Consider the following 23979-nt stretch of genomic DNA (forward strand, 5'->3'; position numbering starts at 1 on the left):
CAGAACGTGGGTTTTCTGTTTATGTACAACGACTGTGAAGTCAAACTCTAAAAGGATTAACATCCACTGGGTGATGTGTCCAGTCATGCAGGGCTTGTTGAACAAGTATAGCAATGCTTGGTGGTCCATGAAGAAGACAAACTTGTTAGCCAACAAGTAACGCCTAAACTTCTTGACTGCATAGACCATGGCCACGCCTTCCCTCTCTATTGTGGTGTAGTTAACCTTGGCCTCGTTTAGTTAGTGGCTCGCAAAGTATCCCGGGTAATCCAAATTATGCTTCCCAGGTTGGGCTAACACACACCTGATGGTAAAGTTGGAGGCATTGATATGGACGTGGAATATTAAATTCCAATCGGGTGACCTCAACACCAGTGCAATGGCTAGAGCTAGTTTGAGGGTTTCAAAGGATGTTTGGCATTCCTCGGTCCACTAAAAGGATACTAGCAGTTGTATAATGGGCAGGCAATGTTCGCGTAGAACAAGATGAATCTCTTGAAATAGCCCATGTGGCTAGTAAATCCTTGGACTCACTTGGCATTGGTGGGGCGTGGTAACTCCAAGATGAGTATGATTTTATTATGGTCCATAGAGATTCCATTCCAAGACACTATCGTTGAGATATCGAGCTCCACTAGTGATATGCCAAGGTGACCGTTGTGCATCTATGTCACCAACTTGTTAGCTGCAGATGCGGTTGGTACACCACCCATGAATAATAGCTGGATGATAGCTATCTTTATGTACTCTAGTTAGTGGCTCAATTAGTATGCCACCTAGGTTAGCTGAGTTTGGTTTGAGACCCACATATAGGGTTCACCTATTCCTTTTGTACTTAGAGAGTTCTTTTCACTTTCACAACTAAGAAGAGGAAAACTGTTTTCAAACTCCACTTTTGTGTGTATTCCCCCATTGTGTATGTGAGAAAGCCACAAGTGAGACTCCTTCCTTCTCTCCCACTCTCTTCACATGGTATCAAAGCTCAGTTCGTGGTAAGGAGCTCAAGAAAGCAAACCAAGTTCGTGGCGTCTTGGTAAAAGATCAGTGTTGCTTTCCTTTTTCGAGTTTGGGAGCAAATCTCTATAGGTAGCACAGTTGGAAAGTGCAAGAGTGCACTGTCTCATATTGGGACACCCTTCGCGGTGTGGCAAGAGGGCAGTATATGCTGTGAGTCAGTGGGCAAAGCCCTCGAGCTCCACTAGTGATATGCCAAGGTGACCATTGTGCATCTATGTCACCAACTTGTTAGCTACAGATGCGGTTGGTACACCACCCATGAATAATAGCTGGATGACAGCTATCTTTATGTACTCTAGTTAGTGGCTCAATTAGTATGCCACCTAGGTTAGCTGAGTTTGGTTTGAGACCCACATATAGGGTTCACCTATTCCTTTTGTACTTAGAGAGTTCTTTTCACTTTCACAACTAAGAAGAGGAAAACTGTTTTCAAACTCCACTTTTGTGTGTATTCCCCCATTGTGTATGTGAGAAAGCCACAAGTGAGACTCCTTCCTTCTCTCCCACTCTCTTCACACGGTATCAGAGCTCGGTTCGTGGTAAGGAGCTCAAGAAAGCAAACCAAGTTCGCAGCGTCTTGGTAAAAGGATCAGTGTTGCTTTCCTTTTTCGAGTTTGGGAGCAAATCTCTATAGGTAGCACAGTTGGAAAGTGCAAGAGTGCACTGTCTTAGATTGGGACACCCTTCGCGGTGTGGCAAGAGGGCAGTATATGCTGTGGGTCAGTGGGCAAAGCCCTCGGTGACTTTATTTTTTTGATTTGAGGCCATTTCGAGGCCCATTTTGGTGATGGAAGTTTTTCGCAAGCACTCAAAAAAGCACATTGTTTTTGTTTGTGCGACCACTATTCTGCAGGTCGATGGAAAGTTGTCATAGAAATTGCATCATATGCCTATGCGCAGAGATATTGGGACTAACAGAATCATTCTTATTGCTTGTTGATGCAAAGTCATCACTAGGAAATGACTGTGTGGTCAAATACCACTTTCGTCAGTTTTGCAGATTTGCCCTTGTGAGACAGTTGTGTTTTTTTGAAGTGATAGAATATTTTTGCCGTGTTCTATTATGGCATCTAATGCTCTTTCACAGATAGTCACTAAAAAGCTTGACAAGAACAACTTCCAAGCATGGAAGTTTAGAATGACGAATTTCCTTAAGGGAAAAGGCTATTGGGAGTTCATTACTGGAGCTGAACAAGAACCAGTTATTCCTAATGTTCCCAATCAGTAGGAGTTGCAGGCATTTAAAGGCTAGCATGAGAGAGCCAGAAAAGTTACGTACTGGCTATCTATCAGTATTTCAGATTCTATGATTGTGCATATTCAGGATGCAAGCATGCCGAAGGAGGCATGGGATACTTTGACAAAAATGTATAGCACAAATACGCGAGCCAGGAAAATGCAGCTCAAGTAGGAGTTGCATAATGTGTAGAGAGAAAATATGAGCATCAATGACTACCACATGAAGGTGAAGAAGATTGCAGATGCACTTGCTTCCATTGGGTCACCAGTGGAAGATGATTTAGTTTATGTGACCTTGAATGGTCTAGGAAAGGATTATGCATAGTTTTAGACATCCATTGCCATCCGTGATATTTTTCCTGATTTTGGGGAGTTGATTGCTCTTTTAACTTTTGAAGAGTAGAGAAATGGTGGTGCATCTTCTTCAAGAGGAACTTCAAAGGAAACTGTCTTCTACTCAAATGCTAGAAGAGGTAGAGGCAGAGGTAGAGCAGGGATCTGGAGGCCATTGAAGAAATCAGAATATCCAACAAATTCAAGAAAACTAGTCCTATGGAGGAAGACATGGTAACTTTAGAGGCAGGGGGAGCCAAAGAGGTAGTGGTGGATGGCAAAGAGGTCAAAATGCAAACAATAATGTTGAATGCTACTACTGTGGTAAAATAGGTCATATGGTTAAAGACTGCTATAAAAAGTAGAGTGACATCATGACTGGAAAATTGCAACAAGGCAATTCTGCATCCTCTAGTAGACAGGGTGATGATAGAAATGAGCATTTGTTTATGGTGCAGCACATGACCAATTCTGCGACAAGTGCAAAAGAAAGCAATGATCTATGATATGTTGACTTAGGTGCGTCAAACCACATTACAGGTCATGTAGAATGGATGCAGGATGCAAGGAAAATGGAAAGACTAGGATTTGTGGAGACTGGTGATGATACTGCACATCCTATTGTACAAATTGGTAAATTTCCTTTGTCTATGCAGGATGGGAAAAAGAAATACATGTATGATGTATTTCATGTCCCAAATATTACCAAGAACCTGGTTTCTGTTGGTCAAATGGTTGAGCAAGGCTTGCAAGTCAGATTTAATCCTTATGGATGCTTTGTTGAGGATATGAAAAATAAAGGACGCTTGATAGCAAAAGGGAAGAAGAAGGGTAGGATGTTTACATTGGATGCAGACATGCCTAAATTGAGTGCAACAATGTTTGCACATGGGACCGGTGTACTTGCAGATATTGATATCTGGCATAAACGCATTGGTCATGTTAATGTATAGCAACTTAAATTAATGTAGGCCCAAAATATTGTTGTATAATTGCCTAAGTGCAGGTTGTAGAAATGCATAAGGTATGTGAAGCCTGTAAACTTGGAAAACAGGTAAGGAAACCATTTCCTAGACATGTTCAAGAGAGTAAAAGGCCATTGGAATTAATCCACTCTGACGTGTGGACTACTAAAGATGCATCTATTGGAGCCTGTCATTATTTTATCACTTTTATTGATGACTACAGGCAAAAAGGTTGGGTGTATTTTATGAAAAAGAAAAGTGAAGTGTTTGGGAATTTCAAAGCTTTTAAAGCTATGGTTGAAAAAGAAACAAGCCTGCAAATAAAATGCCTAAGGTCAGATGGAGAGGGAGAGTTCCTCTCAAATGAGTTTGCAAGGTTCCTGCAGGAGCATGGCATAAAGCAGCAATATTCATGTAGTCATACCCCACAACAAAATGGACTTGCAGAAAGGAAAAATAGGCATATTGAAGAGGTATCTCATGCCATGCTCAATGAAAAAGACCTGCCAGATTATTATTGGGTTTGAAGCAGTTGCTACAGTTGTCTACATAATGAATAGGACTCCCATTGCAGCAATACATGGCATGATGCCAGAGGAGAGGTATACTGGTAGGAAACTAGATATTTCTCATTTGAAAGTTTTTGGTTGCATTGCCTATGTTCATGTGCCAGATGAGTTGAGATCTAAGTTGGATCCAAAAGCTGAGAAGTGCATCTTTATTGGTTATTCTCTACAATAGAAAGGGTATAGATGCTATAACCCTTCTACTCGTAAGTTTACAGTGAGCAGAGATGTTGTTTCTTATGAGATGAGTAGTTGGTATAAACCAGTAAATGTGATTGATGATGTAGATGCACAAAATGGTAATGCTACACAAAATTCACAGCAGCAATCACAAAATATTAGTGGACCTGTAGTGTCCTCCTCTAGCAGTGGTTCAATACTTTGCCATGGACAAGCAAATTGAGATCAAGAGGATCTCCTCAAAGCAATGTAGATAGTGGTATGCAAGTATCACGAAAAGGGAAAGAGAAAGTAGATCAGCCTGTGGTTGATGTGAATGCAGGTCACTGTTATGTGGATGGTGAATCCAGTGGCTCAAAACAGAGCCTTGATGATGAGTTGGGTATTCCTTCTATTGTTACACCTGGAGTAAGGAAGACAAGGGATGTTTTGAGAGCACCTGGTAGTGAGCCTATTTTTCGCAGGTCTACTAGAGCGAGATATCATGTGGATAGGCTGAAATATGATGGATTTATAGCCATTCACTATGCCTATATGGTCAAAGTGATACATGAGCCAGAACCCACAGCTTGGTTGCATAAGCTACTTTATGATATGCATCAATATATAGATGGGCCAGTTGTCATTTATTATGACAACATGAGCAGTATACACTTGGCAAATAACCCAGTCTATCATGCTAGAACAAAGCATATTGAGGTGCATTATCACTATGTGTGGGAGAAGGTTCTAATAGGTTTTATTGATCTAGTTTATGTCAGCACAGAGGATCAAGTAGCTGACATATTCATGAAGGCATTGGGCACAGAGAAGCTGTGCAAGTTCAGAGACCTGCTTGGTGTGCAGGAATTGGGATTGAGCTGGAGGGGGAGTGTTGAGATGTCGAGCTCCACTAGTGATATGCCAGGGTGACCATTGTGCATTTATGTCACCAACTTGTTAGCTGCAGATGTGGTTGGTACACCGCCAATGAATAATAGCTGGATGACAACTATCTTTATGTACTCTAGTTAGTGGCTCAAATAGTATGCCACCTAGGTTAGTTGATTTTGGTTTGAGACCCACTTATAGGGTTCACCTATTCCTTTTGTACTTAGAGAGTTCTTTTGGCTTTCACAACTAAGAAGAGGAAAATTGTTTTCAGCCTCCACCTTTGTGTATATTCCCCCATTGTGTATGTGAGAAAGCCGCAAGTGAGACTCCTTCCTTCTCTCCCACTCTCTTCACAACTATGTGGGCCAAAATGACACCATGTTTAACCTAGAACTAGCACTTAAGAGGATTTAGGGATATGCGGTATAAGTGATAGTTCTCGAGGACGAGCCTAAGGTACTTCAGGTGGTCATCCCATGTCGAGTTCACCTAGATGTTGTCCAAGAAGACTTCTCAGATACTCTTTGAATACCATGATCATCATCTGTTGGAAGGTGGTAGGGGCATTAGTAATTTGAATATCATCACCCTGGCTGCATAGACATCCCACTCAGTTGCAAAGGCGGATTTAATGAGTGTGTATTTGGGATTCATAGGGTAGGGGCGTTGACATACTGGCCTGGCATTGTCTAGCATGGGGATTGTGTGCTGCACTACTTTGGCAGGGACTCCCTTCATGTTGGTGTACTTCCACGCCATGCAGTCCTTATAATCTTGTAGGAGAACTATTAAGGCATTCTCCTCATTGGGGGTGAGATCGTCAGCGACGAATACATGTTGGGGGTCCTGCCCTTCTGGGGCTAGGTTCACCTCCTTGACCAAGGTTGGCCCATCATACCCTTGAGAGCATTCGTCTTCCTGAGACCTTTTCGCCTGTTGGTATAGGATCTCACAATCCTCAATCGTGTAGGCCTTGTAATGGGCTGGTACCTAACATAGGTCCTCTTTTTCTTTAGTCTCCTCCCTTATTTCTATTGAAGCGATGGCCCTTTTGGCCTTAGCCATGCTTTTGGATACAGGTGGTTTCAAACTTGAAGGGGGCTCTTCCATTGCACTTATAGAGCTAATGGGAGAGGTTACCCTACTTGTCTTGGTCCCCTAGTTGGAGGAGAACTCATGGTGAGCAGTCATGGCCCCCACGTATGAGAGCCAATGGAGATCTGATTTTACCCTCACGGTTCCCTTTCTTACCTCTTAGGATTTGAGCATGTTAAACATTCTGAGGGGAACCACTAGGGTTAAACCCTCGAGCTCTGGAGTGGTGACGAAATCCTACTTTCTCTAGGACATCTATCTTGGCTAAGCTGTGCATCCAGTTCTGCAAGAATTCCAACTCAGGGAGAGGTGCATACTAGAAGTCATCAGACTCCTTCTCACCCTCTTCCTTGTCACAGGGTTGTAATAGCTTCATGGAGATGGTTTGGGTGGTGGTGCCGGATTCTGCAGCGAAGAGATGTCCTGACAAGGGGTGGGCCTTGTAGGTGAGCAAGTCCACTCTCATGGTTTGCTCCTCATGCCACAAGTAAATGTTATCATTACACCAGTCGTGCATGAGTTAGGACATTCGCAAGAAGGGCCTACATAGGATAGCTTCATATCCTGGGTACTGCGTAAAGTCCATGACTATGAACCTCACTGGGTACATGGATCCAAATACCTTAATGTCTATGCTAGTAAGCACTCCCAAGGGCTCAGCAATTCCCCCATCGGCTAACTTTACTACCAGATGGGTTTGCTCAAGTGTGGGTTTTCCCCATTTCACTCCCCCTTTTCTAGCAACGATTGGTTGGGCTTAGGGCTAGTAGGAACTAGAGGCAAGAGCAGTCTGTTCATCCAATTGGATAGATTGTGCCATAGGATTTCCTCTTAGTAGGGAAGCGATCGGCATTTTTACCTCTGTTGATAGGAAGGCAGCCAATCCAGCGCTATCACAGGGTTCTTATGAAGCATCTTCTCCCATGGACAGCAGGTCCTCGAAACGGTACAGGTCTCCTTTCTCCTCGAGGTTTTGTAGTGCGGGGTCTTCCTAGAACATCTTCTGCATCAGATTTGGAGCCTCTGACTGATCGAAGCTGAGGTGCTCCTCTTCCTCCACCCTCTCTAGCACCATGAGCAATTTTGCCCCTCGGTGGCCCATCAGGTGGGCTGGATGAATAGTATTTGACCCTTAACTTGCCTCAAATCAATGCTCAAACTCCACTTGGTAGTCTCGTACCAAGTTCTAGGCATCTTTTACGTATTGCTTTTCTAAGACCGGGTCATGATAGGTCTCCTTATAGGAGGGCGAGGGTGCTAGGCCTTGGGCCTACACTGGTGGATTGTTTACCTTTGAACTGGGAGGCACTTCAAGGTAACCTTGCATGGAAGCGTGTTTGAAAGCAGAGGAGGTGGCAAGAGTGGTTGTCTCCTCATCAAAACCATCCTAGATAAGCACCTGGTCTGAGCTATCACCTACCCAAATGGCCTTCTTGGATTGGGTTAGGGCGTGTGGAGGGATCTCGGGGCCAGGCGATAGGGGCCCTTTACCCTTCCTTGCAAGCTTCTTGATTGCCTTGCCTAATGCCTTAGCTCGCATCCTAGTGATGACTTGTAGGGGCATTGTGGCCACCTGGCCTTATTTGATGCTAAGCAGATTAAGGCTGGTGATCTTTGGCAGGATGATTGGGGTTGTCGATCTCCTCTAACAAAGTGCAGATCGTACTAGCCTAATCAATCACTTATTGAGCATAAAGATCACGGAGGATCAAACCAAATATGGAAAGCCATGGGGAGAGAGACAGGAAGTAGGAAACACTCAATCTATTGCAAATCTATTCCAATGTGCTTGTGATCAACAATACATGATAGGATTCTTATATAGAGAGAGCCTTTAGAATAGTCAAACCATGTGGGATCCTCCCATCCACATCTCTCCTTGTGGATATCCTCAATCCACATCTCCACATCTTGTAGTCCACATCCTAGGGTGGCTACTTTAATTCTTTCCTATACCATACCTTAGCCTTTAATTATGTGCTCATGGCACCATATCTCAACACCTCCCCTTGGTGCCATGATCCTTTGGCTACTGCAAGGTGGTCAAATGTGAGTTACATTCCATCACCTCCCCTTAGTGCTTGCATTGCTACTTAAGGTGGTAAAGTGTGGCTTTTACATGTTAATACCTCCCCTGGTTGCTTTCATAGCTACTCTCAGGTGGTCAAGCTTGATTTACAAACGTGTGGGCTAGGTTGGCAAGGTTTTTGTTTCTCAATACATTCCATTGATGTCACCATTTGGCTCATGGATTGATGACAATGCTATGTAGTTGACCTGCTGGTACTTCAATCTGCAACCTTCTTCCTTGTGTAGCTTCATGCATGATGCTTTGTTCTTCCATGTGCCTTGATGCTTTATGTGTGGATGCCATGCTTCATGCTATGGTCATCTCATGCACTTGTGCATTTGGCATGCTTTTTGCATTCATGCGTTGCTTTATCATTTGTTGCAAAGGTCTTACCAATTGATTTCTTTCAATATTGGCAATGTCTAATTGCATACAATGATTCTGACTTAACAGGGGCATAGAGCTCAAAAAGTCGATCACTTTTCCTTTTTGGAGCATGTGCAAATTCCTCCTGGATTGCAAGTTACGCTTTATCAAAGTTTATGTGAAGAAGGGGGTCGTTATGATGTGGCATAGGAGTTCATATTCTGCTTACAAACTGTGCTTGGCAAGGGGCTATGTGCTTAGGTGGCACTATAGATGATGTGGCAGATTAACCAATCCTAACCCTAAACCTAACCATGGATAGTCTTCCCCATAGTTACATGACTGAAACCTAACCATGGTGCATCTTAACCACAGTTACTTGACCAATCCTATCTGCCATGTGTCATTCAATGGTGACCTTGGTGGCTTTGGACTTCTGTTGTGGATTTAGAGGCTGGGAGCTATGGCGCATTGTCGAGCCGATCGTTTGGAGGAGATGTTGTATTCGTGTGCTGTTGGCATATCTTCTGCTGTAGGTCTAGCTTGCAAAGGCCATAGGTGGAGCAAAGGCAGAGAAGGCGTAGTCCATCGAGGGAGCTTGGAGCTTGATGGAGCCACATGAGAGGCGTCTAGACACGGCCCGTTGGCCTGGTTGGAGAGTCGGAGTTTCGATGTTGTAGGAGCCATCGCACAGAAAGAGCGGGTCGTTGTAGCTGAGCAATAGGAGTTTTGGATGTACAAGGAGGTCTCCGCATAGTTCGCTACATACACACTTGCACCACACACTATCCCCAAGACCCTCCAAATGCACTTCGACACACTCCGCACACAAAACTCATCTTCCACTTAGACCTCACAGCACCACTTTCTCCTAACACCCTCTAAACCATCCTCCGTTGTAACCCCGCCGTTGTAACCCCGACCACTGTCGCCCCATCCTAGCCATGTCCTATTTCTCGCTAGATCTCCAACCCACTTCTCTCTCTCTCTCCTCCGCCCCTCTGACCTCCAGACTCTAGCCAGCCACCCCATCCTCCTCAATTTTCAAGCCTAGAGCCGCATCATCACGGAGTCCCTTAATTATCAAATGGACGATGAAGTGATGCAAATTGCAAAGCCCAAGGAACTCACACCATGGGTCTGCACCCCCGAAAGTTTGCAAGCAGACATTGATTGGATGTAGACCTACGGCCGACGAGCCTCTGCAATTCAATCTCAAGGGCAACACTGCCCAAGTATTCTTCTAATGCCTCCAACACAAACACCGCACAGCACGAGACCTCCCCTTCCATCTCCTCTATAACTCCGATCGACCTTCTGGATTCAGCCTTCAACACGCTACTCAAGGCAGCAAATTTTGTATAGGCAGCTGAAGCGACAACGCCAACAGGCACAACAAAGCTAGAGCCCATGCCCATTGCAAATGATGACGCTCCTCCTGCCTCCCTACCTGAAGATGTCTAGTGGCGCCCCGACTTGCAGTCATTTCAGGAGTTGCTAGACAGTGCGCTGATGCAGCATTGGAAGCGCCAACAACTCGAGGGCTCCCACCTCCATCTATACAAAATCCTAGAGGTGCGTGCCCTCAAACAATTCATCACGTAATCCTTCGACGACTGGTGACATGCTCATCCAAAGCTCACAAGAGGAGGATACAGCCTCACGGCCCTCGATGCTCCAGTACCAACAACTGATGTAGATGCCGGGTCTACAGCCACATTGGTGGCTCCCCTTCTTGAAGCTGGAGAATTTTTGGTGGTACTACCGTAGTGCCCACATTGATCGCCGCATCCACCCCCTATATATGCCCATGGAACGACGATGGACTTGGGCTGAATTCAGAGAACTCCAAAAGAAGGATCCCAACATGTTGTACAACTTTCCAAAGTACAACTTCCCTAAAGAGATGACTCAAGAGGGATTTTGCTACTACCTCCAGTCATTCAATGACACGTATGGCTTAGTTCCAAATCCCACCATCATCGTAGCGGTCCACTTCAACCACCTTCTCCTCTTACTCCTCCATGATCTCCCTGCCCATAGCCGCTCCAGACGACCACCTCCACAATCTTAACAACCAGATTGTCTTCAATCCTAACGTTGGTCCTACGTAATTCTAGGACCTTTGCCTCTACCTCTGTGTCCACAATCTCCACAAACATCACATCCGCACATACGAGGATATGCACGATACCCATTTTTGGTGATATCACTCATACCTCACTCGCGTCACTCCATAACAGCTGGACCGCTATGCAGTCCTACAGACATCCTCTCCACACACGTCCTCCAACACGACTGACTCAAGGGCGCATTAGCAACAGGAAGGGGGGCATGTTAACATCCACAGAGTACAGTCAAGGTAATTAGTGATTAGAGGTGATTAGGCGTCATGATCTAGTTCAACGGACAATGAGGGAGTTTGATCCCCAAATACCCCAAGGCCAATGATTGCAAGCAACATTCACATGGAAGCAGTACAGCTCAAACTTAGGGAGTTTGATCCCCAAATATCCCAAGGCCAAGGATTCCAGGCAATGTGCACAAATTGTAGGTTCCAGCTAACAACCCAAGGCCAAAGATTGCAGGCAACGTGCACATTTCAGGTCTATGTCAATGGAAATAGCCATGGAAGGAGTACAGCTCAAACTCAGGGATTTCGATCCCCAAATATCCTAAGGCCAAAGCATCCAAGCAACGTGCACAGGTTGTATGTTCCAGCTACAAGGTTCCAGCTACAAGCTGCTGTTAAGTGTCTTGCAAAAGTTAAGCCTCACCACTCCAGGTTTTGAACCTAATGCACGGGATTTGAACCCCAAATGACTTAGGCATGAGGGCGCTCAGGGAGTTTGAGCCCCAAATCACCTAAGCCTTGGAGGCGCGAGGCTAACACATGTGCTATTTGGGGGCCGGTTAGGAACACCTCCTAATGCTAGGCTTGTCCCAAGCGCTCTAATATGTTTAACACAAGCACTATTTATACTAGTAGGGAGAGATGGAAAGAATAGCAATATGCCTTGGCACCCTACAGGCCCAAGAGCCTTTGGTTGTAAAGAGAAGGAGAGTGCTAAAAGGAAAAGGGTTCGCCCTCCCTTCAAAAGGTGACATGTATAAAAGGCCAAAGTATTGACTTTGGTCTGCATTGTTGTTTGCATAAGTTTATCCTCCTTCACCCTCCTCTTCCCCTCTCCTTCTCCCTTCCTTCTCCCCTCTCTTCTCCCCTCTCCCCCTTCCCTCTTTCTCACATGGAAACACATTGCAACAATCCCGAGGCCACTTGAGTGACACTTGTGGATGGCTCATGCCTTGCATTTCTCTCACAAGGAGTAGCTTGGAGTGGAGGCTCCATCGGCATCTCTTCAACATCCCCACGACACGTGAGTCACCACCGAGACCCACACAACAAGATATCAAGGCAAGATACAGCAAAGAAAAAGGATTTTTGAAAAAAAGCAAAAAGCCTAAAACGGACATGCCACAGATGGGACAGGAGTGTGCAACGTGTAATTTGTTGGTGCAAGAGAAGTGAAATTTTGAATGCAAGTGCAAGAGTTTTTTTCCTCCAACTATACACATCACTAACTTGTGCACCCTAAACATGCAGAAAGAGGCCCAAAATGACTATAAAAGGAATGGCTTTCTAGCAGGTTTGATGCTATGTATTAAGAAATGGAGGCACCTTTCGCATGCTTATGGGCCCCATTGCAAGAAACCAATTTGAAAAAAGAACCAATGAAATATGATAAATACTATTGGATTTATTGAAAGAGCATTACACATGTATGGATTGAGTTTTTCCTATTGCATCCATTTACAGGTGAATTAAGCTACAAATATCACCAAAGATCAATGTATTATGACCACCATCACAAGCTCCATAAGTATGGGCCACTTTTTTTTGAAAAATTTACCTTTCCAACCAAATATAAAAGATTTATCGAGCTTGCCCTCAAATGTGTGTGCACAATTGCAGTGCCAAATATTGGAAACCTTGTAAAGCATAGCAAATAGTCTCAATTTGTTGCTCCTTTCGTACTTCGGAAGCTCAAGGAATGCACTTTTAAGTGAAAATTTTCTTCCATATATGTGTATAATAATTATTTGATGTTCTTAAAATAAATTGGATATGCACTCTAGTCTATATACATCCATCATAGCATAATATTATTTGCAATAGTTTTGAAGACACCAATCATGTAATGTTTTGATTTCACCTTCACTTTCAAAATATGTAGATTAGTTTAAACACCAAGTTTGTGAAATTCCATTAAGTAATTCATAAGTTATGAATTGGGCAAGCTATCTATATGTAATATATCCCTTGAAAAATTCACAAAAATTGGCTACACCAAATCGTGCTTTGACCTCGTCCTTCTAAACAAATGGTCCATCTTTACACCGTGTTTACATGTTGAATTAAAGTGACTTTTGAATTACTCTATTGAATTCATGATTAAAAATTCCATGCAATATGTATTCACTGTGAAAAACTTAAAAAAGGTGTGGAGATGATCTACATAGGAGTTTAATAAATAACGATAGAGTGGAGGTTAGCAATTTATGGATTTTTTAACTTTTTAGATTTACTAGGCCATATTTGTGTGGAGTTGACACATGTGGTATATCAAACATACCCAAATTTAGAGTTGTGTGGGTCATTATTGATTGGAGGATCAGAAGCAAGCTAGGAATAAAGCTACTCTTCTCCTCTCCTCCCCTCTCAATGCTTTTTCCCCACTCTTAGCTGGGTTGAACTTTATGGCCTAGCCTAGGGGATTAGTATTCAGCTTGGAGTTCTATTCAAGTCAATCTCACTCAATTGGATCTCTAGGAGGCTCCTCTCTGGTCACCATTCTACTCAAAGTCACTGCTTCAAACTTGTTTCTACATAGTCAAAGTATCAACAACAACTTTTTGAGGTTTGCTCAAATCACTTTGAAGTAAAAAGAAAGTTTATTCTTTGGAAGATAAGCTACATTTTTTTCCTTTGGGTCGAAGTCAAAATGGTGCCATTTGGTTGTGGTGGAAGTTGCAAGAAGAGGGGGTATTGGTAGATTGCTTTATTTTATGGGAGACATGAAATAGAGAAGCAGGCTTCATATGCTACCAATAGTAGCTTCACATTTTCCTAGCACTAGGAAAAATGAGGTAATTCTTGTTCTAGAATAGCAAGCTATCCTTCTAAAAAAGGAGAACAATGAGATGAAGCACAACTTCTAGAAGCTAGAAGAGAGATGAAGCACAAGGAGAACAATGAGATAAAGCAAAAGTTCTAGGAGCTAGAAGAGAGAGTAAAAGTGGCTGAGAGCAAATTGGAAAAGGCAAGTCCCATTGCAGCTTTAAATGATGAAGCTGTATTTAGTCAAATGGACGAGATGCATGACATGCTCAAGGAGAGAATCAAGAGAAGCTCAAAGGACAGGTAAAGAGCTCCTTCAATGCACAGATGTCTACTCAACTACAAAAGGAAGTTAAAGAGCAAGCTAATAGATTGTGCAACTCAAGAATGCTCAGGATCATCGGAGGTTTACCTAACAACTAGTACATAGCAAAAGACTCTTATGAAGAGACTCATGAGAAAATCAGCAAATCTTTACCAAGAGTTTAATAGGAAAACTTGGAGTTTAATATTGGCCAAGATGGAGCCTAAACTTTGAGTCAGAAGTTGAACAAACTTAGGTTATCAGACAATCTAATTTTTTAAAGGATTCTGAGTGTGGATGGTAGAGAAACTCAAAAAATCTCACCTACAGACTAAGACCTCAGAGCTTGCAAAAGTGAAGGTAGCCAAAAAAGAAGGCAAATGGGTTGTCTTTCAAGACGGCAAGGCTTTGATCAGAGACTTCAAAGCCAACTCCAAAGACTCTCTGTCTATAACTGATGTATGATCTAATTTTTGATAAAAACAATAAATAGATTGGAGGTGACTATTTAAGGAAACACTCCAAATGAAAATCAATGAATAGTGAAAATGTGAAGTACATCAAACACATTAGTCCTTCCAACATTTTGTTCCAAAAGTCTCCACTCCAAGAACCTTAGCTCATAGACAATAATGTAAGTAGTTAACATTAATTTAGAGGTGAAATTACTGACCCTACTCTTCATGATTATCTTACCTTTTTTCATTGTCTTTAATTTACTTGATAATTGATTGAGTCTCTTCTTGCTAGATTCACTAAAATGCTCATCTTGACACACTTGATATCTCTAACAACAATCTCTCTGTCATTTAGCCTAAAAGTTGTAGCTACTCATGGGTTTTAAGAACTCATGGGCCTACTATGGTTTTGCAAATTCCAAATTCTAAATCACTAAAGAGTTTATATAGGTGCATTGCATATGTGCAAAGACCCATGAATAGTGAATTGAAAATATCAAAGTTTGTTCCAAGTGGAAACAAAGGAGGACCACTAATCAATCTCAAACACTAGCCTCCACATTAGAAAAACAAATTGTCTAAATATAACCCTCTCAAGAAATGAAGAGATCCTTGGCTAGAGGTAAGGTCTTGTCTCTAGTGAAGTTAACTTATTGTATCAAATGAAGAATTGATAGTCTTAAGGTTGGTTACATATTTATCTACTTATTCATCTCTATTGGCCAATTAGATGATGATTTGAAGCTCATAATGTGTACACACATGCACATATATGTCTACATATGTCGCATGCATCATATAACCTTTCGAGAGTATTTTGAAGGTAACTTTGTAATCTAGCACAACTGTAGTAGCCATTTGAGATCATGCAAGGGTGTCATGTTGGATCCTGTAAGCTTCGTTTCTAAACCAGTAGTGCTGAAGAGAATAGATATGGGTGATTGCCAAGGTAGATGCCAAGGTAGATAGGAAAATTTCACATAAGAAATGTAATATGCAAGTTAACCATTTAAGAGGTGGACATGTATGTCCAAAGTCTTTTGAAAGAAAATCTATGTAACATTGCTTTATCTTTGGGTAGGTTTGATAGATCCTAAAACCTATGATGGTATGTCAAAAAGAAATTGCAAGCTGGTAGTATCTAGTCAAAATGATTAGATCCAAAACGTAATCAAGAATGCGACGCTTTCTTATGTGTAGGATATCTAGGAGTTATTAAACATACAACCAACATTTTTTATTTTAGTTGTTTAAATTATACTAAAGTAAGAAGCATCTTGTTTCTCTAGTTTGTATTGATATTAAAGATTTTCCCTTCTTTACTATAAGATAATCGTGTTTTTTTGATGGAAATATTGACAGCATTTGTGGACAGAAGGCCCTTTTTCTAAGAGTAGAAACACTGATAAAATTGGTAGTTTTAGGGTCAGTCTCAATGTGCTGGTATAACCATGGCTATATCAAAAAATGGTAGGTTCTTTTTTCATTTGTATTAGCATCACAATATGCCATCGATCCTTCTATTCGTATATGCATTGGTATTCTATCGGTGTATATGCATATACTGATGGTAATATCCACAAAAATATACTTAAGGGCCATTCACTTTAAAAGAAAGGGTGAATAGTTGAGGCATGTCGACATTGGCAAAATGGTGCTCTCTTGACCCTAGGAAATATGATCTTTAGGGCTATTCACTTTAAAAGAAAGTGAGTAAGTGAAACTTGAGGCATGTTGACATTGGCAAAATGGTGCTCTCTTGACCACAGGACCATATGACCCTTAGGGCCCTTCACTTTAAAAGAATGGGTGAGTGGCCGAGGCATGTCAACATTGGCAAAATGGTACTGTCTTGACCCTAGGAAATATGATCTTTAGTGACATTCACTTTAAAAGAAAGTGAGTGGTTGAAACTTGAGGTGTGTCGAGATTGGCAAAATGTTGCTTTCTTGACCACAGGACCATATGACCCTTAGGGCCCTTCACTTTAAAAGAATGGGTGAGTGGTTGAGGCATGTAAACATTGGCAAATTGGTATTGTCTTGACCCTAAGAATATGATCTTTAGGGCCATTCGCTTTAAAAGAAAGGTTGAAACTTGAGATGTGTTGACATTGGCAAAATGGTGCTTTCTTGACCATAGGACCATATGACCTTTAGGGCCATTCGCTTTAGGACCATTTCCATAGATGCATAATCACTAAGGCCCTCATCACCTGCCATACCTCATATAAGGAATCATTCAAGGTCCCCTAGTCACCTAATAGAGCAATCTTCCACTTAATCTTCATTTGAAACCACAGGGTTCAATGCGCACGCCGAGGGACCCTAATCTCTCACCTACCATACCTCATATAAGGAATCATTCAAGGCTCGGCACTCACCTAATAGAGCCGTCTTCCACTTGATCTTCATATGAAACCAGAGACTTCAATGCGCACGCTAAGGGACCCTACCACCAAGCCATCTCTCAATGGTGTGATACTCTTAGAGTGTAGACTCAACGGAGATGGAGACTAATATTTTATTTTGTCCCTAGACGTGTGTGAATGAGGCCTAATAGTAGGTCCCCATGCTGTGGTTTTTTTGATCATTTTGAAGATCCATAACATTTTTGGTTGTCCCCATGCACCAGACCTCCACCCACTCCACCAAATCCGGAACTTGAATGACCGGAGTTTCGCACTGCGACGAGGGGTTCTTGAGGGTGCCTGGGGGCACCTCCTGGCATGCGGAAATGTCCACTCAGGCTCCCTTTTCCTTTTTCTGGCAGCCTCTGTCATTACCAGCTGCTCCCGTTTCCTATTTTTGCCACCTTTTTCATTGTCGCCGGTTGAGGGCCTACACAAAGGTAATTTCAGGGTGGCCATGGGGACCATGCACCCTGGATGTGCACGAATTTTCCCTCTAGCGTGGGCCGGAAATTTTCCCTGCCACCAATGGACATTTCTGTGGCATGGGGACGTGCTCTAAGAGTTATAAGAGGGCATATGAATGACCCTTAGGGGCATTGGTTGAGATTGGCAAAATGGTGCTCTCTTCTGCGCTACCGTTTTTCTTGTTATTCCTCAAATGCATCACTTCCTTCCTCTTGCACTCTTCTACGGTACTCGATTTACTTCTCGACCCGGAATACGAGCGACGATACGCCATGTGCCAAATCTCAGTGCATTGCGACACAAATCTCAGTGTCGACGAGCTCTCTCTCCCCGGCTGGGGTTTACAAATCTACGACGACTATCATTTTGCGACGCTGCTGGCCTTTTTGGAAAGCCTCAAGTCATTAGATCTCTCGTCGAACCCTCTGGTCACTGAAATCCCTCCGGAGATAGGCAATTTGACTGGCCTCACCTTGCTAGATCTTTCAGGAGCCAATCTTTCTGGCCGCATTCCATCCACACTCCACAACCTCACCAAGCTGCAGTTCCTACATCTTTCGGGCAATCAACTGACTGGCCCGATTCCTCAGCTGCACAATTTGACCAACCTTGTGAGCTTAGAACTCTCCAGCAATCGACTTTCTGGCCCCGTTCCCAGTCTGCAGGGTCTCAACAAGCTCATCTCCATCCGTCTTGGAAACAAAAATCTTACTGGGTTTGCCGAGTCTCAATTTCCGAGTTTGGCGAGTCTTGTCGAGCTTATAATCACAAACAATCAACTAGAGTGACGGATACCGTCCTGGTTTGGGTATCTGCCAAACCTTCAATGGCTGGACCTGTCATCCAATCGCTTGGTGGGCGAGATCCCGTCGGAGATTTGGTCGAATATTACTTCTCCTCCTTCCATTGTAGATTTGTCTGGAAATCGGCTCAGTGCCAGCATTCCTGCCACACTACTGCAGCCTGGGAGCCACTGCAGTTATCTGAATGTTTCGAATAATCTCCTAGACGGAAGGCTTCCAGAGGACAGCCTTGCCTACCAGGTTTGCTGCAAATTCCACCATCTGGCAGCTGTGGGTTCAAAACAACCGTCTGTCCGGCGATATCCACCAGCTACTGGACATCTGCTTCGCAGGCGCAACAGACGTTCGACTCGCAGGCAATATGTTTAGTGGTGACATTGCCGGAATGCTTGATGTAACATGCCAATATAGTAATAATGTGGTTTTCAGCCTAGACCTTAGTTACAACCCTTTCAGCATGACAAGCACAGCGAAATACCCCAATCCTTTGCAACTTCTTCTCCAAAACATTACATTCGTGGATCTGCTCCTGGTGGGTAACAATCTGACGGGCCTCACCCTACCTCGTAGACTCAACCTAACATATTTTCGCTACCTGGAAGTCCTCGATTTGAGCGACACCAATCTGGAGGGAGAATTGCTGCCTGACCTCTTCACCTCCACGTCCCTACCTTCCTTGTCCTTCTTAAATTTATCCCACAATCGACTGAGCGGGCACGTTCCTGCTAGCTTCAAGGGTGTCTACTAAAGTTGACATATCTCGATGTCTCTTACAACAGTCTCTCGGCCTCTTCCTGCTCCGCTACCTCCCAATCTGTGGAATCCCTTCTCCTTTCTCACAATCCTGGACTTTTTGGTGGCCCTCTTCAGCCTTGTCCCCTCATTAGCAACAACGCAAGTCATATACGATTGGGGCTAGTTGTTGCTGCATCTCTCTTCGTATCCGTTGGGAGTTGTTTACTCCTTGGATGGCGATGGAGCGTGTATTCGAGAAAGCATCGGCAAGATGTGGATTTGATACAAACACCCATAAACAAAGACGCCGCCCCATTGATGCCTCTTCGGGAGCTTCAAAAAGCCACGGCCAACTTCGCTGAGAGTTGCCAGATAGGAGTGGGAGGCTTTGGAACGGTCTACAGAGGTAAACTCAATGATGGAACGGCAGTGGCCATTAAAAAGAGCAAGCGCAGAGGATCACCACAAGACAAACAACAGTTTCTAAACGAGGTAAGGATCCTTCTGCAATTTAATCATCGACACCTTGTAAAGCTCTTGAGATGTTGCTTAGAGCACAAGGTTGCATTGCTTGTCTTCGAATTCATCTCAAATGGCACGCTTCTAGAGCATCTTCAAGTGAAGAAGGGGCAAGTTGCATTGAGTTGGAGGCAGCACCTTCACATCGCTCTTCAAACAGCAGATGCTCTGGCCTATCTTCATTCAGTAGCCAATCCTCCAATCTACCATAGGGACGTCAAATCTACAAACATTCTCCTGGATGAAGACCTAAATGTTAAGGTAGCAGATTTCGGAATCTCCAAGCTGGCTACTCTGGGGGCTACTCACATCTCAACTACAGCCATCCAGGGCACTATCAGATACATTGATCCTCAATATTACACTAGCTTCCAAATCAATCACAAAAGCAATGTTTATAGCTTTGGCATTGTGCTTTTAGAGCTCATATCTGCCCAACCTGCGGTCGATTTTAGTAGAAGTTGCGAGGATGCTAGCCTCCAGAACATGGCAGTACCCTACATCAACAATGGGGATTTACAAGGGCTACTTGATCCAGTTCTTGTGGAGGCTTACAATTCTGAAATTGTGAAGGAATCAATTTTGAGTATGGGGAGGTTGGCAGTAAGGTGCTTAGCAACGCGGGCAAGGGAGAGACCCACTATGAAGGAGGTGTGGAGAGAGTTACAAAGATTGTGGCTAGAGGCAGATGTCAACTCTAATGATGTGGGCTACATGCATTTAGCAATGTTACAAGGTGAGGATGAGAGTCTTCAAGACAATAGGTGTTTGCTTTGGGATACTTCCTTGAGTGATCCAAGCATAACAACAAGAGGACACTCGGGCATTCATGACATTGAGATGGCAGATCTTCGTGAATCGAGTATGGCTCCTGCAAGCTCTCATGGAGCTCCATGAGGGATGAGTTGCCCTTCATGCTTCAGGGGTGCAACATAAACTCTTGCTCAAATCAAGAAAATTTTCTTCATTCGAGAAAGTGGTTTTATTGTTCCTCATCATAGGTTGGATCTAAGTTCTATTTCATGTAACCTATGGCTCAAGCAACACCTTGAACTGAAACACAGCCTATTTTGCTAAATAGAATGGGTGCCCCATCCATGCCCCATATATTGACTTGAAGGGTTGTAAAGCTCCTCAAGCTACCTCTTAAGCTCTAAGTTCTCCTCCTATGTTTACCTCTAGGGTGTCTTTGCTAGTAAGTACACCTCTACCCTGTGATTGATCTCATGCTTCAGTGTCAACACGCTTAGTAGTGCCTCTGACATGAATACATGAAAGCACCTCGAATTTTGGTAGGTTTAGAGGGTTAGGTTAAATATTTAACCACTCTTTCATCTTCAGTAGCTCCCACACAATGGCCATCAAGGTTTTTCCCACCTTCTAGAATGCACAATGCAGCTATAGCATTATCAACAACAACTTAGTTGCAAGACCTATGTGTTTGTTGTTCTTTAAACAATTTACCATTTATCATCTTCCATCGTTGACAAAGAGGAGCTACTCCACTTTTGGGTCCAAGTTTTCCCCACATTTCGTGGACGAAGGCTTGGAGTGGCTGCAAAAGTACGGTTGAGAGGAAGCAGAAAGGATAAGAAACTATCTTTTGCAAAATAACAGCACTTAGTATTACCCCTCAAGTATTCTAATATTATATAATAAATTGTTGGAGTCAATGCAAAAAATGCTCAATGAAGGCTTTAGGCATTTTGAGATTGAGCATGTTGCCTACCCAATACAACTAATAGAGGAAGAGTTAGATATATCTCTTGCCATCCTGATACATCGCACTTGCCCAACCCCTCCACCAGGGATGTTTTTATGGAATGTTTACTTATATATTATTATAAAATGTTGGCAAAAGTTTATCGAGCTAGTTTTTTATGTTTCATAATAATGATAGAATATATTATACTTTTTTATATTTTCTTTGGAAATTTGAACAATAATTTATAAATATTGGCAAAACTTTAAATTTTTTCTCATAAAAGTTTCAAATCTTGGCGAATGTTTCAAACCTTTATTTTTATTTGGGCATACAAACTTTCAACATGAATATAAACGTTTCACCTCTTAACAAAACTAACATAAAAAATCATCCATGCCCTCCATCAAATATTAACCGCCCACCTGCTTCTCCCCTCAATACATATCTTAATTTCCCCAACCCCTCCACTCACTCCAGACCACCCACTTCTTCCACCCCCACATAGCCTTCTGCCTCCTAGCCCTCCACAAGCACACATCTAGGGTCAATGGAGACCCTTGTAGGACAAACAAATGATCAACATGCTAAGTTCACACATGAGGAAGTCCAAAAGAGCTCGGTTCATGGTAAGGAGCTCAAGAAAGCAAACCAAATTCGCGGTGTCTTGGTAAGAGGATCAGTGTCGCTTTCCTTTTTCGAGTTTGGGAGCAAACCTCTGCAGGTAGCACAGCCAGAAAGTGCAAGAGTGCAATGTCTCAGATTGGGACGCCCTTCAAGGTGTGGTGAGAGGGCGGTATATGCTGCAGGAGTTTTTTGAGGCCACTTCGGGGCTTGTTTTGGTGGCAGAAGTTTTTCGCAGGCACTTAGAAAAGCACCTTGTTTTTGTTGTGCGACCACTATTCTGCAGGTCCATGAAAAGTTGCAGCAGAAATTGCATCGTATGCCTATGTGCAAAGATATTGGGAGTGACAGAATCATTCTTATTGTCGGTTGATGCAAAATCGTCACTAGGAAGTGACTGTGTGGTTAAATACCACTTTCATCAGTTTTGCAGATTTGCCCTTGTGAGGCAGAAGTTGTGTTTTTTTGCAGTGACAGAATATTTTGTAGTGTTCTGTAATGGCGTCTGATGCTCTTTCACGGATTGTCACTGAAAAGCTTGACAAGAACAACTTCCAAGCATGGAAGTTTAGAATGACGAACTTCCTTAAGGGAAAAGGCTATTGGGAGTTCATTACTGGAGCTGAACAAGAACCAGTTATTCCTAATGTTCCCAATCAACAGGAGTTACAGGCATTTGAAGGCTGGCATGAGAGAGATAGAAAAGTTATGTACTAGCTGTCTATCAGTATTTCAGATTCTATGATTGTGCATATTCAGGATGCAAGCACGCCGAAGGAGGCATGGGATACTTTGACAAAAATGTATAGCACAAATACGCAAGCCAGGAAAATGCAGCTCAAGCAAGAGTTGCATAATGTGCAGAGAGAAAATATGAGCATCAATGACTACCACATGAAGGTGAAGAAGATGCACTTGCTTCTATTGGGTTGCCAGTGGAAGATGATGATTTAGTTTCTGTGACCTTGAATGGTCTAGGAAAGGATTATGCACAATTCTGGACATCCATTGCAGTCCGTGAGAATTTTCCTGATTTTGAGGAGTTGATTGCTCTTCTAATTTCTGAAGAGTAGAGAAATGGTGGTGCATCTTCTTCAGGAGGAACTTCAAAGAAGCTATTTTCTACTCAAATGCTGGAAGAGGTAGAGGCAGAGGAAGAGCAAGCTGATTTGGAGGCCATGGCAGAAATCAAAATATGTAGCAAATTCAAGAAAACCAGTCCTATGGAGGAGGACGTGGTAACTTTAGAGGCATGGGGAGCCAAAGAGGTCGTGGTGGATGGCAGAGAGGCCAAAATGCAAATAGCAATGTTGAATGCTACTATTGTAGTAAAATGGGTCATATGGTTAAAGACTGCTATAAAAAGTAGAATGACATCATGACTGGAAAATTGTAGCAAGGCAATTATGCATCCTCTAGTAGACAAGGTGATGATAGAAATGAGCATCTGTTTATGGTGCAACACATGACCAATTCTGTGACAAGTGCAGAAGAAAGCAATGATGTGTGGTATGTTGACTCAGGTGTGTCAAACCACATGACAGTCATGTAGAATAAATGTAGGATGCAAGGAAAATGGAAAGACTAGGATTTGTGGAGATTGGGTATGATATTGCACGTCCTATTGTGCACATTGGTAAAATTCATTTGTCTATGCAGGATGGAAAAAAGAAATACCTGTCTGATGTATTTCATGTCCCGAATATCACCAAGAACCTTGTTTCTGTTGGTCAAATGGTTGAGCAAGGCTTGCAGGTCAAATTTAATCCTCATGGATGCTTTGTTGAGGATATGAAAAATAAAGGTCGCTTGATAGCAAAAGGGAAGAAGAAGGGCATGATGTTTACGTTGGATGCGGACATGCCTATATTGAGTGCAACAATGTTTGCACATGGGACTGGTGTAGTTGCAGATATTGTATCTAGCATAAACACATTGGTCATGTTAATGTACAACGACTTAAATTAATGCAAGCCCAAAATATTGATGTAGGATTGCCTAAGTTCAACGTTGCAGAAATGCATAAGGTATGTGAAGCCTGTCAATTTGGAAAATAGGCAAGGAAACCATTTCCTAGACATGTTTAAGAGAGTAAGAGGCCATTGGAATTAATCCACTCTGATGTGTGTGTG

The sequence above is a fragment of the Dipteris shenzhenensis genome, chromosome 19 (genome assembly GCF_047967505.1).
Source record: "Dipteris shenzhenensis isolate YYH24624 ecotype China chromosome 19, Dip_SZ_1.0, whole genome shotgun sequence".
Classification (NCBI taxonomy): domain Eukaryota; kingdom Viridiplantae; phylum Streptophyta; class Polypodiopsida; order Gleicheniales; family Dipteridaceae; genus Dipteris; species Dipteris shenzhenensis.